Below are 19,607 nucleotides of genomic sequence, written 5' to 3'. Positions count from 1 at the left end.
TATAGATAGGACTAGGAAGGAAGTTCTGCTTAGAGAGTATGAACAGCTAGAGGCTAAATTAAAAAGCAGAACCTGAGCCGTGAGCAAATTGACGTAAGGTAACTAAGATTAGCGAGTTAAATGCATGGCTCAAAGATTGGTGTGGGAGAAGTGTGTTTCGATTCCTGAGGTACTGGTATCAGTAGTAGGAAAAGTGGAAGCTGTACCATTGGGAATGTCTTCACCTCAACCATACTGGGACCAGTGTTCAGGCAAGTTGTGTAACTAGGGCAGTAAAGAGGTCTTTAACCTAAATAGTGGGATTGAGGGAAGGTGTGATAAACTAAAGAGAGAGAAGGTAAAGGAGCAGGTTGGCAATAAGGGGAAGTGGTTATCAGAGCATGGCAAGAAAGGACAGAAGGAACAAACAAAAGAGTGCGCCAGCAGTTAAGGCTAGAGATTATGAAAATAATAAGTCAAAATTAAAGGCACTCTATCTGAATGCACGCAGCATGGTAGATGAATTGACTGCAAAATAGAAGTAAACAGATATGACCTAATTGCCATTACAGAGATATGGGTGGGGGGGTGACCAAGGCTGGGAACTGAAAGTTCAGGGTATTTGGCAGGGTATTAGGAAGGATAGGCAAAAAGGGAAAGGAGTTGGTGTTGCACTTTTAATAAAGGATGGGATCAGTACATTAGTGAAAGAGGATCTTACACCGGAAGATGAAGATGTAGAATCAGTTTGGGTGGAGATAAGAACAGCAAGGGGCAGCAAACTTTGGTAGAAGCTGTTTATAGGCCACCAAATAGTTGTGGTAATGTAGGGCATGGTATTAATCAGGAAATTAGAGGCGCATGTAACAAGAGAGATAATAATGGGGGACTTTAATCTACATATAGACTGGGTAAACCTAATTAGCACTATTGCTGAGGAGATCAAATTCCTGGAATGTATACATGATGGTTTTCTAGAACAGTATGTTGAGGAGCCAATGAGAGAATTGGCTATTTTAGAGCTAGTATTGTGCAATGAGAAAGGGCTAATTAATAATCTCTTTGTAAAGGAGCCTTTAGGGAAGAGTGACCATAATATGATAGAATTTTACATTAAGTTTGAAAGTGATGTAGTTCAATCTAGGGTTTTTAATCAAAACAAAGGAAACTACGAAGATGTGAGGGGCAAGGTGACTAAGGTAGAATGGGGAACTACATTAAAAGGTATGAAGGTAGAAAGGCAATGGCTAGCGTTAAAGAATTAATATGTGGTTTACAACAAATTTACATTCCTCTGAGGCGCAAAGGCCAGAATTTTTAGCTCGGCGGGTGGGCGCGTGCCTGACCCAACCGAGCGTGAAATGACATTGGCCGAGCGTGCCGATGTCAACGTGCAGTTGCGCGGTAGTTTGGTCAGCGGGCGCATGCCCGCCAACAATTAAAAGACCTATTAAGTTATCAACTGTCCTTAATTTTTCACTGCCCGTTCAACCTAACAGTTGACGGGCAGGCAAAAAGGCCAAGCGGCCTTTGCATTTTTTAGGAAACCTCATCCACAGGTTCCAAAAGCAAATACAAATTAAATAAAAACTTTAATTTTTAATTAAAAACATATCCCTGCTCATGTGACATAGAGGGGACATGCTTTATTAAAGTTTTCTGTTGTTTAATAATTTTTTCAAGGGCATTTTCAAGGAGATTATCCAGCGCTCTTTCACGTGCATGTGCGAAGTTCCTGCTAGGCCCACTTGCCCTCCTCCCCCTGCCCACATAGGCAGCGCTCAGCACTGCTGCTTGTGTATCACGCTGGGCAGGCCTTAATTGGCCCGCCAGCGTGAAATTGCAGTGTGCTGTCTGTCGCGGGTGGCGGGCAGCTGCATGACCGCCCCCACCGATCCTGCACGCCAAGGGAAAAATTCTGCCTAAAAATTCAGCAGAAAAGGTGATCCAACCATGACTAACAAGAGAAGTTAAAGATTCTATTACATCAAAGAAAGAAGCATATGTAGTTGCCAAAAAAAAGTAGTATGCCTGACAATTGGGAGCATTTTAAAATTCAACAAAGGAGAACCAAGAAACTGAGTAAGAAATATAAAATGGAATATAAAAGTAAGCTAGCAAGGAACATAAAAACAGACTAAAAGCTTCTATAGGTATGTAAAAAGGAAAAGGTTAGTAAAGACAAATGTGGGCCCATTAGAGGCAGGGAATGGAGAATTTATCACCATAATCAGGGAATGGCAAAGAAACTAAACAAATAATTTGTGCCTGTCTTCAGGTAGGAAGATACAAAAAAACCTTCCCTTAAATACTGGGGAGTCAAGGAACTACTGAGAATGAGGACCTGAAAAAAAAATAGTATTTGTAAAGAAGTAGTGAAGGAGAAATTAATGGGACTGAAAGTTGATAAAATCCCTGGACTTGATGACCTACATCCCAGTGTGTTGAAAGAGGTGGCTCTAGAGATAATGGATACATTGATGATCATCTTTCAGAATTCTATTGATTCTGGAACGGTGTCAGTGGATTGGAAGGTAGCAAATGTAACCTCACTATTTAAGAAAGGAGAGAGAGAGAGAAAACAGGGAAATACAGACCTGTTAGCCTGACATCAGTAGTAGGGAAAATGCTAGAATTTATTATAAAGGATGTGATAATTGGGTACTTAGGAAATAATGGTAGGATTGGACAGAGTCAACATGGATTTATGAAAGGGAAATCATGTTTGACAAACCTGTTGGAGTTTTTTGCAGATGTTAATAGCAGGATGGGCAAGGGAGAACCAGTGGTGTATTTGGATTTTCAGAAGGCTTTCGATAAGATCCCACATAAGAGGTTAGTAAGCAAAATCAGGGCACATGGGATTCAGGGGTAATATACTGACATGGATTCAGGATTGGTTAATGGACAGAAAACCGAGATTAGGGATAAATGGATCATTTTCAGGTTGGCAGGCTGTGATTTATGGGGTACTGCAAGGATCAGTGCTTTGGTCGCAGCTATTCAAAATCTATTTCAATGATTTGGATGTGGGGACCAAATGTAATATTTCAAAGTTTGCACATGACACAAAACTTGGTGGGAATATGAGTTGTGAATAAGATGCAAAGAGGCTTCAAAGGGATTTCGACAGGCTAAGTTAGTGGGCAAGAACATGGCAGATGGAATATAATGTGGAAAAATGCGAAGTTATCTACTTTGGTAAGAAAAACTGAAATGCAGAGTATTTTTTAAATAGGGAGAGATTACAAAGTCTTGATGTCCAAAGAGACCTGAGTGTCCTTGTTCATAAGCCACAGAAAGCTAACACAGTTGCAACAAGGAATTAGGAAGGCAAATGGTATGTTAGCCTTTCTTGCAAGGGGGATTGAGTACTGGAGTAAGGAAGTCTTGCTGCAGTTGTATAGCGCCTTGTTGAGACCATACCTGGAGCATTGTGTACAGTTTTGGTCTCCTTATCTAAGGAAGGATATACTACCCATAGAAGGAGTATAATGAAGGTTCACCAGACTCATCCCTGGGATGTCAGGATTGTCCTATGAGGGGAAATTGAGGTGACTGGGCCTGTTTTCTCTAGAGTTTAGAAGAATGAGAGGAGATTTCATTGAAGTGTACAAAATTCTTACAGGACTCGACAGAGTAGATGCAGGAGGGCTGTCTCCTCTGGTTTGGCGGGTCTGGAACCATGGGACACAGTCTCAGAATATGAGGTAGGCCATTTAGGACCGAGATGAGAAGGAATTCCTTCAGCCAGAGGGTGGTGAATGTTTGGAATTCTCTACTCCAGAGGGCTGTGGAGCCTCAGATATTGTATATGTCGAATGTAGTGGTTGATAGATTTCTAGATACCAATGACATGAAGGGATATGGGGATAGTACGGGAAGATGGCATTGAGGCAGAAGATCAGCCATGAACTAGTTACATGGCAGAGCGGGCTCGAGGGGCCGAATGGCTTACTCCTACTCCTATGTTCCTAGATCATGTGGTGGCTGTAGCTTTCTATATATAGATTTGAAAGTTATCTATTGCATGCACCACTGATATTAAAAAGTCATTATGTAGACTTTAGCTTTCAGCTGATGGTAGCAATCGGCCACCTTCAATGGAAAGGAATATTGGACAAAGTGTATAATGTGCCATCCATTCTTTCCTGCCAGTTTTCCACCCAGCTGTGAAAGTTAAATTTTGCCCTTTGATTTCAAGACTGAGTTCATTTGCTGTTGCAGCTTCATCTATTTAATGATGTTCATTCGTTTTGTATAGACTTGGGGAAATGAGGGAATGTGACAAAAATTCATGAGTTATAGGACTGTGAAAAACAGTCTCTAGTATAGAACAGCCACTTCTGGAATGTAATGGGAGTACTGAGAAATTCATTAAACTGAATTGGGTATTTATCATGTAGAAGCTGGGATGGTATCGCAAACAGGCTTTTTACAGGTAACAAAGGTTGCTGCCTGCACTCACATAATTGTGTTTTATACAGTTGCTGAGGAACAGTTGTATTCATTTCTATGTCTTTCACTCCATGTCAAAATGTGCTGACAGATACAGCTAAAAATTAAAAAACCATTAGAGTTTGTATTGAAATTAAATTGTTTGACACTGTTAAGTTCTCAAACCAATAGGTAACTTCTAAATTGCATTGTTAGATTACTATTGTAAAGATTCTTTGAATCCACAAATGTATCGTTGTAATTGTAGATTTTTCTGCATCTTCTGGCCTTTTTCATGGAAATGTTTAATTTTATTATAACTCTTTATCTGAGTTAATGAAATGTAAGACATTGCCTGGATTTTCACGAAGATGTGGAGACTCCCTTTGCCTTTAAAAATGATGGGTGGGACCCTGATGTGGACTTTCTGACCCCATTTCTGACAGACATTTTCGTCGGTATGAGGCATGACACATGAATGAGGGAAACCCAAACTCAGCAGGACCATTTGAACTCAGTGCTGAGTTCAAACAAATCCCATTTTCGCTGTAGCAAAGATTTTAAACTGCAGTATGTGAATCACAATTTTTTAGAGTAGACATAAATACTCTTGAAGGGTGGGTAAGGTATATGCAACTTTCATGATGTGATCCCCAGCTGAATAAAAAAATTTAAAGAACAGGCTGCCTGTGACCATGAGAGTTGAAAATCTCTGTTCTAAGAGCTACAATAGCTGTTTATTGACATTTCCCCGAGAGCTATCATCATGTCATAATGAGTGCATGGCTGCTTTCCACAAGCTATAATTATCTCACCAAGGGATTTGAAATTCACAGTTTGATTGACAACTCAGAGGTTATTAAAGGATTTGCTGTCTTTGATTTGGGGTTCAACACATGAGGAGATTTAAAAGTTTTTAATGGGCTTTCATGAATGGGAGTGTTTTTTTTAATACAGTGAAGGCTGTAATAGATATTTAGGCTTTATTTTATTTCAGCTCAACATGACTCCCAAGGTGGGCAAGTTGGCATGGAGGGTTTAAGGGCCAAGGGTGGTGGGTGGGGGCCATGAGTTGGCATTAAGTTGGCATGTGGGTAACATGGGGAGTGGGTGAGGGGGGGTAATGGTGTGTGAGGGGTGAGGACCAGATGGACTAAATTTAACAAAATAACTGGAACGGAGAACTGAGACCGGCTTAAACTCAGCAGCCCCTGTAACCACCTCCGCCTTTGTCCGGGAGTGGCTGACTCAACTCTAACCTACCCCTGCCCCAGCCCCTCACCCCACCCCAGAACAAAAATTAGTTCTGACATGGCACTTTCTACAGGTAATTTCTCAACTCGAGCTTCTGGCTTTGGTAACAAAAATCCACCATAACGTAGAACACAATTGTTTATGAAATGTAGGAATTATAAATCTTTGAATCGACTGATCAATAATACTGGAGAGCTTTCAAATATTTTAGATCGTTTTCAAACATTGTGAGAATATTAGCTTAGATATTGCTTTGAGCATTGAAGGAATGGCTGTTGCAGTTCACCTCATATACATGGACTTTTAGTGGGCTTTGTTAGTGGAGATTTCCAGTCATCCAGTGTCTTTTTGAATACAGCATCCGCGACAGACATTTGTGGAGTCTGAGAGTAGGTAAAGCAGGGGAAGGTTCCTCTGTCAATCAGATTAAAGAATCTTCACTGAGACATGAACTTGACTTTTAGGTTGGTGGGGTTTCCCTTCCCGCCATCTGAAGAGCTGGTGGTCAATGCGTCGCCACCAGTACTGGCTGCCCCGCATTCATCTAATCTGATTGGCCAGCAGACCTCTAGTCCCAACAGCACCAGAAGCTGCGGTGCCCAAAGTTGAAACAAGGTTGTTGATGGAGGCATCCCACCCCGCCACTTCGTGTCTAAGGCCTGGGCAGGGTTACCTTCTTGGCCTCCCCCCCCCACTATCCTGAACTCAAGCCAGCCTGAAAATTGAGCCTAAGCAGGAAACGGCCCTCAAGTGGTCATTAATTAGCCACTTAAGGGCCTCAATTGGGGCAAGGGTGGACCAGTTTTCTGTCACACCGTGAAATTGCAGAGAGGTCGGGGTGGGCGGGAGCCCAGTGGGAAGGCCATCTGAGGAATTTTACCAAACCACGCCCCCCCCCACCCCCGCCAACCTGCAAACCCGCATAAAAGAGAACAATGTGAAACTATTTAAAGAATGTAACTTTTCAAAAAAATCTGCAACATAAATTTACTTCAGAGCAAATGAGACTCCATTTTTGTAAAATTATTTTTTCTCAGGGCCAGAGAGCTTTTTCAGCAATGATTATTATTTACCACACCATTAAAAATTCAATTACTCCTGATTGTATAAACTCTAGCATTTTCATCTGTTTTTACATTGAATTATATAGAATATACTGGACAGAAACGGGTCATTCGGCCCAACCAGTTCATGCTGGTGTTTATTCTCCACTCAAGCCTCCTACCATCCTTCTTTGTCTAATTCTATCAACATAATTTTCTATCCCCTTCTCCCTCATGTGCTTATCTAGTCTGCCCTTAATATATTTGTGCTAAGTGCCTCAACCTCGCCCTTTAGTAGTGATTCCATATTCTCACCATTCTCTGGGTAAAAATTTCCTTCTGAATTTCCTATTGGATTTCTTAGTGACTATCTTATATTGATGGTCTCAATTTTTACTTGTTCCCCACACATGAAAACACTCTACCATATCTACTCTATCAAAATTTTTCATAATACTCAAGATCTCTATTTGATCACCCTTCTGTCATTTCTTTTCAAGAAGACAGAGACCTAGTCTGTTTATCCTTTCCTGATAGACAAAACCTTGCATTTCTGATATCATCCTAGTAGATCTCTTTTGTACACTCTCCATTTTCTCTACATCCTTTATGTAATTTGGCAACCAGAATTGTAACCACTACCCCTGTTGTGGTCTAACCAAGGTTCATTACAAGTTTAGCCTAACCCCTCTTTTTCAGTTCTATTCCTCTAGAAAGACAATCTTGTGTTTTCTTTATGCTCATTCTGCAATTTTATATTTATGTCTTCTTGTAATTTCTTGTAGTCCTCCTCAATATTGACAATCCTGCCTCCAATTTTGTGTTATTCGCAAATTTAGAAATTGTCTTTTTGATTCTAAAGTGTAAATTGTTTGTGTAAATTATAAACAATAGTGGTCCCAGCACTAATCTTTGTGTGATTGCACTTTCCATCTTTTGCTTTGGCCCCTTGGTCTTTGCTTTCTGCTTTACAGCCAGTTGGCTATCCATTTGCCTATCTGTCCCTTGACTCTGCATGCTCTGACCTTATTCATAAGTCTAATATGTGGTGTCTTTTGGAAATCTAGATAAATGACATCTATTGCATTATCCTTGTCTACTCTCTCTGTCAACTTCTTTCGATTTCTCAGTGAGATTAGTCAATCAAGATTTTAACTTTTCAAATTCATGTTGGCTATTCATTATTTTTTGTTTCTGGATGCTTTTCTATTTTCTCCTTTAGCATGGATTCCATTATTTTTCTTACCAGCTCACTTTAGAGCAAGAATAATGGGTAATTAGCCTATGTTCACACTATTACAGTAATCCCTGTAAAGATTCCAATGACAAAGACTGCAATAGGGAATCCTATGGAAAGGTGGGGTATGACTGACAGCAGCTTTTATATTTCTACATTTAACTACTGATCTGTGGATGACAGGAATTGCTGTCAGTTTCACCCAGTAATAATGGCAAGCGCTGACAGCGTCTCTGTTATTTGTGCAGCAAAATCCGGGCTGATGTATCTCAAGATATGAATCATAAACAGCAACATAGAATTTACAGCAGTGTTGTCCAATAGGATTTCTATGCTCACCATACTTGTGGCGATCAGGTCATCATATTTGCTACATGATGCAAAATATATGCAATATTAATAAAACAAATGCGTAATCTTTTGAAAATAGGTTTGAGGTTTTAAACTGTCAGCAATTAAGAGTGACACATTCAATGCCAGAACCAGGAGAGCAGCTTCAAACTACTTTTGCCATCCAACTGTTCTGCAAATCAAGGTTGCTGTATGCACTCTCAAAGGGTGGTAACAATGTTAACTGTAGTATTCTGTGTCAGACAATGTGTCTCCAGTTTATTTCGAATAAGTAAATTTCTTCAATAGTAAACAGTCTATATTTTATCAGAATTGATATATAATTGGGAATCAACAATTCTGTACATATTAGCTTTTCACTCTGCCTTGCTCATTCTCTGTTGCCTGCCATTTCTGAACACAACATCCTAACATTTAATAGACCTTTGGCTCAGGACTAACCTCCTGTAAGTTCCTCTTTTATGTCAATAGCATCCTATTTCTTTCAATCCCTAGTTTCAATAGATCTATTGAGATGAAGGTTGAAAATAGTTGGATGTTGCTGCACCACCCTAGCCTGCCAAAATTGCACATTTCAACCTGCACTGGCAGCCATGTAGTGCTAGCCACTGCTCACGCACCTCAACTGTTTTGCAATAAAAACACCAACTACCAGCTAAGCAAAACCAAGTTCTTCAGTTAGCATCCCCTGTGTTGCTAGATTCTACAAGAAAATTTCAAGAGCGATCAGACTGTTGTCCTTCCAAAGGTCAGCCCTGCTTTCACAGCACTTCACAGTCCCACAGTCCCAGATCTAAATGTATGGTCATTTAGTGGCACCCAGAGAGAACAGGAACAGAGAAGGTAATAAACCGTGGACTGTATTTTCTTGGCTCATTGAGCATGTGGCCCTTGAGCTCCCAGGCAACAAGAAACCTGACAACTGAACTACACTCTGATGAACATAGTCGCGGTCTAACTGATATGTAACTCCTGTCAAACAACGTGGTTGATTTTTCCTCACTCAATTACGGACGGATGATAAATAGTGAGTGAGACTCATGCTTATACCTACCATGCAATTAACGCAATTCAATATTATCTGGCTGTAAAATTGAACAGCATCAATTTGCCACATGTGACAAGTGTGCTAGACAAAACTAATGTATAGCACAGAGGGAGGATGCTTGGCCCATTACACATGTTCCAGGACTGGTGGTCACTCTCCAACTGGAGCTGTCTACTTTCATTCTACATCTGTGTTCTTTGCCCATATGCTTGTCTGTACTTCCTTTTCAAATGTTTATCCAGTTCCGTTTTAAATAATATTACTGTCTGCCTGTGTAGGTATGTGAGGTAAAGCGTTCGGTGTCTTAGGGCAGGTTTTTACTGACCTGACCTGTTGGGAGGTTGTTCAGTACAGAACAGTGCCTTTTAAAGAAGTCTTCGTAGTCTTCAGTAGGTTAACTGTAAGTCATTATTAACTATCAGAACTATTTACACATGTGCAGTAAAGGGTACAGCCAGGGAGCTATCTCCATGTTTAGGTCTTTACCCGTGCCTGCTTCTCATGAAGCTATTAACGTATATAATATTATTGGAAAATATTTTTCTTTTAAAACAGAGGTTTAGTCTGTGGGTGTGTCTTAATTGGATTAAAGCCAGCTAGTCTGGGTGCTTTGATGTGTACTAGTTTTGAGATGTAAGAGAGGTAGAATGCATTTGCATTTTTTTGAATAGAGCACTCAAGAAGGCGAGTGAAACCTGGCAGCTAGCTAGCAGAGACCAATAATGTGTTTATATTACTAATAAAATTGGTACCATGAAAGGGGTTTTATTGTTGGAGGAGGCTGGTGATACAATGAGAATTTACATTCAATGAGCTGTGCTAGGTATAAGGATAGCAGTTTTATGTGTGCAGAGCAGAGGCAATGTAAGATCAAAGTAGCTAAAAGCCTACAACTGTCTCCACGGGAACCAAAGTGAAAGGAACCTCATTTTGAATTTGTAAGGTGAAAATGATTTGCCTGGTGTCTGGTTAAGTCTATGGGTTGCTGTTGCCTTAATGGAGATTAGTTTGGGAATTTGTTATAAGTTATGATAGTAGTAATTTGTAACCATATGTATATATTTAACTCGTGTAAATTAATAAAATGTTTCATTTAGTTTAACATAAAACCTCTCGAAAACTGGTCGTCTGATTCCTGAATTTAGAGCTGCATCTCAAACATACCACTTAAAAATATAGGGTATGACAGTTGTTTAAAGTTTCCCTCTGGGATTTTTTTAATAACTCAGCTTTACTGAAAGGCTGTCTCATAACACTGCTCAACACCACACTGACCCCTGGGTCTGGGTCATGTGCCTTCTTACAACATTGTGTGGATAATACTGCACTCAGTCCCACGTTAGCCCTCTATGTGCCAGACCCTTATACTACACCTTTATCCAATGTATATGGAGTTACACTGGTTTACAGGTGGCATACAGGCCCCCTAAATGTAAAACAGAGTGCAGCTGAGACAACTAAGTGAAGACTTGGAATTTGGTGAGAGGGGGAGGTTTAAGTGTTAATTTTGTTCTTAAATTTTGGTCTTAAAATCTAATCTAGTCTGTAATTAGCAGTAATTGGAAAGTACTATGTGAGCAGACTAAGATTTCTCTGAATTCTTTTAGTTGTGCTGACTTGGGAATGTTCATTAATGTTCTACAGAACCGACAAGGGGCCAGTGCCAGACTTTGTAATGTTTATAGAAGGTTTGGCTGATATTTGTCGTAATGGCTTTGACGACAAAAATTGTACTTTGTGATTAAATAATAAAGTGAGCAGACTAAGTTCTTGCTTTCTGGCAGTTCAGACAGGGTAAGCTCACTCTCAGCTGTAGTCGCTCAGTAGTTACTTAGCTAACTGGTTAAACCTGGTTACTGTAGCCCCAGTTCCGTTTAGCATAATTTAAGGGCTCTTTAGTGCAGCCTTGGAAAAATGGAGTGCAGCTGAGCTAACTGAGTGAAGACTTGGAATTTGGTGACAGGGGGAGTTTGTAGAAGGAGGTGTTTGTTTCCTTTCTCTAACTTTCTCACTCCATAGGATTTGGGTTTTGCTTTATGACAGGGAAAGGAGCTAGCTGCTTGGTGAGTTTCTGAAAAGTGAGTAAGTTCTATTCTATCCCTAAGGTTTAAAATAGTATGCAAATTGGTAAAGTTAATAAAATATATACGAAAGCAACATAAATAAATGATTAATATAATTAAGTAATTATTTAAAACACATTAAGGATGGCAGGATAGGTGATGTGTCAAGATGGGTACTTCTGGATAACACTGTCTGCAATAAGTGTTTGCGGCTTGAGGAACTTCGGCTCAGAGTCATTGAACTGGAGGGTGAGCTGCAGACTGTGCGACACATCAGGGAGAGTGAAAGTTACCTGGATGCTTTATACCAGGAGGCAGTCACACAATTTAGGATAGGGTCTTCTGATTTGGCCAGTGGCTGCTAGGGACAGGAAGTCATGACTGTGAGTGAGGCAGGCAAGGGGACCCAGAGGGCAGGAGTGTGAGCCTCCACAATTGTCCAATAGGTTTGAGGTTCTCTCAGCTTGTTTGTATGAGAGTGGGGGCTGCAGAATGGATGAGCAACCTGACCATAGCACTGTGGTACAGGAAGCCATTTAAGTGTGGGGAGCAAAAAGGTGCATAGTGATAGTAGGGGACAGTATAGTGAGGGGGATTAACACTGTTCCATGTAGCAAAGAGCGAGAGTCCAGACGACTGTGTTGCCTGCCTGGTGCCAGGGTTTGGGACATCTACTCAAAGCTGGAGAGGAACTTGCAGTGGGAGGGGGAGGATCCAGTGGTCTTGCTCCATATAGATACCAAAGACATAAGCAAGATGAGGAAGGAGGTTCTGCAAAGTCAGTATGAGGAGCTAGGCACCAAATTAAGAAGCAGAACCTCAAAGGTAATAATTTCTGGATCATTACCTGAGCCACGTGCAAATTGGCACAGGACAAATAAGATTAGAAATGAATGCATGGCTCAAAGACTGGTGTGGGAGAAGTAGGTTCTGGTTTATGGGCACTGGCACCAGTATTGGGGAAAATGGCATCTGTACCATTGGGATGGGTGACACCTAAATGGTGCTGGTGTCCTCATGAGCTGCATAATGAAGGAAGTAGAGAGAGTTTTAAACTGAATAGTGGGGGAAGGGATCAAATGTGGGAATCTATGGTCAACCAAAGAGTAGAGACAAGGCAAGAGAGACAGTTATTAATATGAAAAATGATATACGGACCGTGACAGGAAAGGGACAAATGGCGGAATTTTCTGTGCCCGCTGACGTTGAGCATGTTTGGTGGCATGAGCGGACAATGTGGAGAGAAGTCCAAAAGTCAGTTTCACGACATCATGAAACCAGCTTGCAATCGTCCACTCAGCCTATTGATGGCGGGCCGCGTTTCCTGCCATTAGACTTCGGGAACCTCATTGTAATACATCAGTATATCATTATAAGACTAGCCTGCTGGACTTATCCCCCATTGCCGATCAACCACCCATGCCAACGTGTTTCACAACAGGATTTAAAGGTGCGCACTTGATGGAGGCGCCCACAGACCCTTGCAATGTCATCATGGTTTGGACCAGTCTTTCCCACCAACCCCCACCCCCCATGCTTCAAGCTAACAGTGCAGCCTTGCAGTGCGGATTAGGAGAATGCCTGAGCTGAGAGCACTGCATGAAGTCCAGAGGACGAAGCTGCCACCAATGGTGTGAGACAGTGGAAGGTGGGGTTTCGGCCAGCACACTAACCTCTGGCCATCCAAGTGGTGGCCAGCACTCTCCAGGATGCATTAAGGGGGCCTTCAGACTTAATGCTAACCCACACATCTCTATCTTTCATCCTGCAGGAGGAGTACATCAGGATCATGGAGTCTGGTGAACTAGTTGTACACCTCATGGCGTACAGAGAGTGAAGACGATGGAGAAGAGATGGCTGCGCAGAGGGTTGAGCAGCACCCTCTGTGAGAAGGGGCGGCTGGGGCTGCTGCACACGCTGCCGAAAAGCCACAGCAAGCCATTGCTGTTTAGCACCTAGCTAGACCCAGGGTCTATAGACACCGCCTTTCATCCCTGCAGATGACCAAGAACCAGTGTCACCAAAGACTGCGCATGTCTAGGGAACTGGTCAGTCACATCTGCCAGCTACTGCAGGATTTGGCACCACATGGACATGGAGGGCATCCATTGCCCGTGGCTGTGAAAGTGACAGCCGCCACCCACAAATGCAACCATGAGGCCACGAATGCCATCTTCGCGAGGGCACACAATTTTATGCATTTTGCCCAGGACCAGGACAGCCAGGATGCAAGAGCGATTGGATTTGCCCAGATCTTGGGTTTCCCACTGGTGCAAGGTGCCATCAACTGTACTCACATGGCACTCAGATCTCCTTCGCAACACGTGGTCAACTATGTCAGCCGCAAGGGATTCCATTCGCTCAATGTGCAGCTAGTGTGCGACCACCACAAACATATCCTGCAGGTCTATATACGGTGTCCGGGGAGAGTACGCAACTCCTACATTCTCAGTCGGTCACAGATCCCTGAAGTCTTCTAGGGTCCACAGAAGCTGTGGGGATGGCTCCTCAGGGTCTAGTGCTACCCACAGAGGACGTGGCTGATGACACCCGTGCGGCGGCCTCAGACTGCAGCAGAGCAAAGGTTTAACGAGGGTCATGCTGAAGCTCGCAACTTGGTGCGGCCAACCATCGGGATGCTGAAAATGAGGTTCCGGTACCTGGACCAATCTGGTGGAGCCCTGCAATACAGTCCGCAGAAGGTGTTACGCATCATCATCGCCTGCTGCACCCACAACCTTTACAACCTGGTGCTGCGATGTGGAGAGGATGAGGAGATGCAGGAGCTGGAGGTCTCCTCCATTGAGGAGGACCTTGAGGGTGAGGAGGTTCACGAAGGCAGTGATGAGGCCCTTGCATTGGCCAGATGAGGCAGGCGCGCTCAGGCGGTCCTCATAGCTGCTAGATTTGTGGAGGGCAATGACAACATGCAGTGAGGAGACCCCCATGGATCCTCATGGTGCATCTATGAACATTTGACTCCAGTCAGGCTTATGGAAGCGCAAATACCCTCTGTGAAAATGCTCCTGTCATGGAGACGCAGTGGAGACCCTGATAGTCGCTTGATTGCAGGAGGATGATGACGATATGCAGCGAGGACACTCCATAGATCTTCACATAGCCACTGAGAATGTCTGACTCCTGCCTGGCCGAGGGCAGCTCGATTGTGCTCTGTAAACAGGGTCACATCATAGAGATGCAGCCATGAAACTTTTAAAAGCACCTGATCCTTTGTCCGCCTTCAGCACCTGAGCCCTTCAGGAGCACAGAGTAATTTGTCACAGATGCTGAAGAGATGGGAGCCAACCCCACCCTAAAGGAATTGAGAGCACACAGAGAATGATGGAACTCTGTGATGCCTGCCCATGACATTCTGGCAGCAAGACAAGCACCTTCAAGGTGCACGCATCAGTAATGTGTCCCTGGTGTGAGTCCAGACCATCACTTTGGCCTGAAGGCTGCACAAAGCACATGGAAGTGGTCCTGGACTGAGACACCTGCCTTTATCTTGTGCAGAAAGGTTTCACATCTGAGTGACACAGACACTGCTCCTCGGAATAAGGAGCCATAGGCAGGGAGAGTTTCTTGGGAGTTTATTGACAATAGTGAACATTATGAACAAGTGATTAACACCTATGCCCAAGCTGTGCAACTACAACTTCTTAACCTTCCTAATACTGCCGCTACACCTTGGTGCTCCCTGGACATCCACAGAGGCACCCCGCTAACTGCTATGACAAGGTCTGTGATGACCTTGGCGTCCACTGGAGGGCCCCCGCCTGCTTTCGGGGTTCTGCTGTGTGGCAGTGGCATCCTCCTCGGCCTGTGGAGCTGGAGCTGCTGAGGTCGCAGGAAGAGTGGAATTGGATGGGCCGGACACTCCCGGAGTCACCTGGGTGGATGGCCCCGGAGTGTGCACCTGCTGATCCTCCTCCCTATGGGTGCCCAAGGGCCCCAGGCTGACTCCTTGAGGACAAGGGGTAGCTGGAGTGAGATTGGGCTGTCCCACACCCCTGTCACGTACACACTGTTGGAGGCCAACTATGGCATCTGTGATGGGGTTCAGCTGGCACAGCAGTGCAGGAGCGACGTCCTGGACCAAGGTCTCCATGACGGCCACCAGCCTAACAGTGTTGGCAATGCTGCCATGCTGGTGTTATCACCTCAGCCTGAAGGCAGACGGACTCCTCCATCGTGCCTTGCAATCTGAGAAGTGCAGCGGACATCCCTTCCTGATGTTCCCGAGTTTGCCTTTGCTGCTCCAACAACTGTGACATGACCGAGTCCAGAGGCTGGTCATCTGACTCGGACTCAACAAATTTCTGGCCTCCAGCAGCCCTCCGAGTGCCAGACATGCGGGAAGTGCCTGCTGCCACCTGTTGTGGATAAGAGTGCAATGTGCTCACCAGCTTGTGTTCCCGAGGCTACTCTAAAGCTAGGTACCACCGAGGTGCGTGTCTCTGCGCTGGTGAAGGGTGTGGGTGAGCGTTGTGACGGGTCTTCAAGGAGGGTGTCCTCAGATTCTTCAGAAGTTTCTTCATGGCTTAATTGGAGGCCCTGGGTTGTGGACTCCGTCGGCTGTTTGGCGGATGTGCCTGCGGAAGCGAGGGGAGATAATTGATGCATGGCAGTGGCCTGTGAAACAGGACATCACTCACAGCATGGTTGTCTGATGGGTGTTGCACTGCTTCACTTGGTAGAGCACTGCCAACCTCACTATCAGCAGAGGAAAGGTCCAGATCTTCTCCAGCCAGCTAGATGGCTCTGATTTCAAATTCTGCGAGGACCTTGATTTCAGGCATTCCTCCAACGGTTGGCGACCTCTCCCTGTTGTGTGCCAGTTTGTCCTGCATGAATAGAGATGGAAAGTGTAAGCAAGATGCCTGCCAGGCCAGATGATAAGTATGCCTGGCATGTGTGAGTGATGAGTGGTCCCATGGATGTGTTGAGGACAATGAAGATGTGTGTGAGAGTGTGAATGGTGAAGTCCCTTGAATCGCAGTGAGTGAGGGCCCTATGGATGTGTGATAGGCTTGAGTGTAAGAGTTGAGAGTGATGAGAATAGTGGCTTACCCTGGCAGAACAGAGGAGATCATTCATCCTCTTGCGGCACTGGGTGGCTGTCCTCTTTTGTAAGGCGTTGACACTGACCACCACTGCCACTGCCTCCCTAGCCAATTTTACATTCATTTTGAGGGAGAAACGAGGGCGTCCAAGACTAGTATTTGAAAATTAAATAAGGGCAATTATGAGGGCATGAAAGCAGAGCTAGCTAATGTGCACTGGCAAATAAGGTTAAGGGATAGGTCAATAGAGTTTCAGTGGCAGACATTTAAAGGATATTTCAGAATAAACAAAATATACACATTCCAATGAGAGAAAAATTCCAAAGGGAGGGCCCACCCTCTGTGATTACTAAAAGTTAAAGGCCGTGTCAAAACGAAAAAAAACGAACATATAATTATGCAAAGACGGGTGGCATGTCAGAAGATTGGAAAGATTATAAAGAACAACAAAGAAGGCAAAAAGATTAATAAGGAAGGAAAAATTAGAGTACAAGAGAAAGCTAGCTAATAATATAAAGATGGATAGTAAGAGTTTCTATAGATATTTAAATAAGAAAAGAGTTAACAAAGTGAGCGCTGGTCCTATAAAGTGCTCCTGGGGAATTGATAATGGAAAGTAGGGAGATGGCGGATGAATTAAATAGGTATTTTGCTCCAGTCTTCATTATAAAGGATGCAAGAAACATCCCAGAAATAGCTGTAAATGAGGAAATAGAAGGGAAGGAGGAACTCGAGAGGCATTTGATAAAGTGCCACATTAGAGGTTATTGCAGAAAATAAAAGCTCATGGTGTAAGGGGTAATATATTGGCATGGATAAAAGATTGGCTGACAAACAGGGAAGTGGTTTTGAGCAAATTGTTGGGGCTATGGGCTGACAAATCCCCAGGTCCAGATGGACTTGGAAGAAGTGGCTAGTGAGTTAGTTGATGCATTGGTTTTAATTTTCCAAAATTCCCTCAATTTGGGAAGGTTCAATTAGAATGGAAAATAGCAAATGTAACTAATTTATTCAAAAGGGGAGGGAGACAGAAAGCAGGAAACTACAGGCCAGTTAGCCTAACATCTGTCATAGGGAAAATATTAGAAGCTATTATCAAAGATGTTATAGCAGGGTACTGAGAAAAATTCAAGGCAATCAGGCAGAGTTAACATAGCTTTGTGAAGGGGTAATCATGTTTAACCAATTTATTGGAGTTCTTTGAAGGAGTCACAGGTGCTGTGGATAAAGGTGGATGTACTGTACTTAGATTTCCAGAAGGCATTTGATAAAGTGCCATATCAAAGGTTATTGCAGAAAATAAAAGCTCATGGTGTAGGGGGTAACATATTGGCATGGATAGAAGATTGGCTGGCGAACAGGAAGCAGAAAGTTGGCATAAATGGGTCTTTTTTCTGGTTGGCAGCATGTGACGAGTGGTGTGCCACAGGGATCAGTGCTGGAGCCTCAACTTTTTACAATTTATATAAATAATTTGGATGAAGGGACCAAAGAAATGGTTACTAAATTTGTTGACGACACAAGGATAGGAAGGAAAATAAATTGTGATGGGGATGTAAGGAGGCTACAAAGGGATATAGATTAAATAAGTGGGCAAAGATCTGGCAAATGGAATATAATGTGGGTATATGTGAGATTGTTCATTTTGGCAAGAAGAATAAAAAAGAAGCTTATTATCTAAATGGTGAGAGATTGCAGAGCTCTGAGATTCAGAGGGATCTGGGTGTCCTAGTGCATGAATCACAAAAGGCTAGTATGCAGGTACAGCAAGTAATTAGGAAAGCTACTAGAATGTTATCATTTATTGTGAGGGGAATTGATTACAAAAGTAGGGAGGTTATGCTACAGTTGTACAGGGCACTAGTGAGACCACATCCAGAGTATTTTGTACAGTACTGGTCTCCTCATTTAAAGAAAGATCTAAATGCATTAGAAGCAGTTCAGAGAAGGTTTACTGGACTAATACCAGGAATGGGTGGATTGTCTTATGAGGAAAGGTTGGACAGGTTAGGCTTGTACCCACTGGAATTTAGAAGAGTAAGAGGCGACTTGATTGAAGCCTTTAAGATCCTGAGAGGTCTTGACAGGGTGGATGTGGAGAGGATATCTCTTGTGGGAGAAACTAGAACTAGGGGTGACTGTTTAAAAATAAGGGGTCGCTCTTTTGAGACAGATGAAGAGAAACGTTTTCTCTCAGAGGGTAGTGGATCTTTGGAACTCTTCCTCAAAAGGCAGTGGAAGCAGAGTCCTTGAACATTTTTAAGGCAGAGCTAGGTTGATTCTTGATTAACAAGAGGGTAAAAGGTTAACGGGGGGTAGACAGGAATATGCGATTGAGGTTACAGCCAGATCAGCCATGATCTTATTGAATGGCAGGGCAGGCTCGAGGGGATGAGTGGCCTACTCCTGCTCCTAACTCATATGTTTGTATGTACTTCATGTTTTACGTGATTATCAGTCTCATGCATTAACATTGTCGTTACCATATCATTGTGATTACTACATTATTGCTATTACTATATTAGCATTATTACAATATTCTCAATAACCCATCTTCCCCCTTCAAGTCCTTGAATTTACAGGTTCAGGTGGTCTAGAGGCCTTATAATCCTTCCCTATCTCATTCACCCTTCTGTCAGAAGAGTGGTAGGTTCTGTTATTTCTGGTTCTTCCTGTTGGCTTGGAGGTTGCACTGGTATTTGGATGTACTTTCATTCTTTTCTTCCATTCCTTCATGTTGAACTGCACTTGGTCAGTTTGGCCATTGCGTGGATCAGTGGTTGCTGCTACTCTAACTCATTTCTTACAGGATGGGTGAATATTGCGCTCGTCTCCATGTAGCTTCTTTCTTTTCTTTCTACGAGTAGGCTGTCTCGATGCCGTCTGTGGCTGAGGAAGAGCGTTCCTATGGCGAGAAGAAGGTTTAGTGATATGAAACCTCTGCTTTCTGCTGTCGATGGTGTGAGACTGCTGCCAGGTTCCAGCATGTGGTGGCTAGAAGCTGCAGTGTGTGCACGGTGGTTCCTGTGTTGATTAATTGTACCATCATCGTAGTTGGAGTAGAGGCTTCTCAGACTGCTGATCAGTTTCTCTTGTAGCACTTCCACAGGAAGTGTTGTAGTTATCCTA

At 43.3% G+C, this 19,607-nt stretch overlaps 1 protein-coding gene across 4 annotated transcripts in view; it reads left to right on the top strand.

Annotated features, from left to right (window-relative positions):
- LOC144679671 (uncharacterized) overlaps positions 1 to 19,607 on the top strand; it is a 665,324-nt gene that overhangs the window by 395,252 nt on the left and 250,465 nt on the right. The gene's annotated exons all lie outside the window — the stretch shown is intronic.

This window comes from Cetorhinus maximus, chromosome 4 (assembly GCF_964194155.1).
Source record: "Cetorhinus maximus chromosome 4, sCetMax3.hap1.1, whole genome shotgun sequence".
In the NCBI taxonomy this organism is placed as follows: Eukaryota; Metazoa; Chordata; class Chondrichthyes; order Lamniformes; family Cetorhinidae; genus Cetorhinus; species Cetorhinus maximus.
The sequence above is the reverse complement of the archived record's forward strand: the minus strand, read 5'-3'. Positions and strand labels throughout refer to the sequence as shown.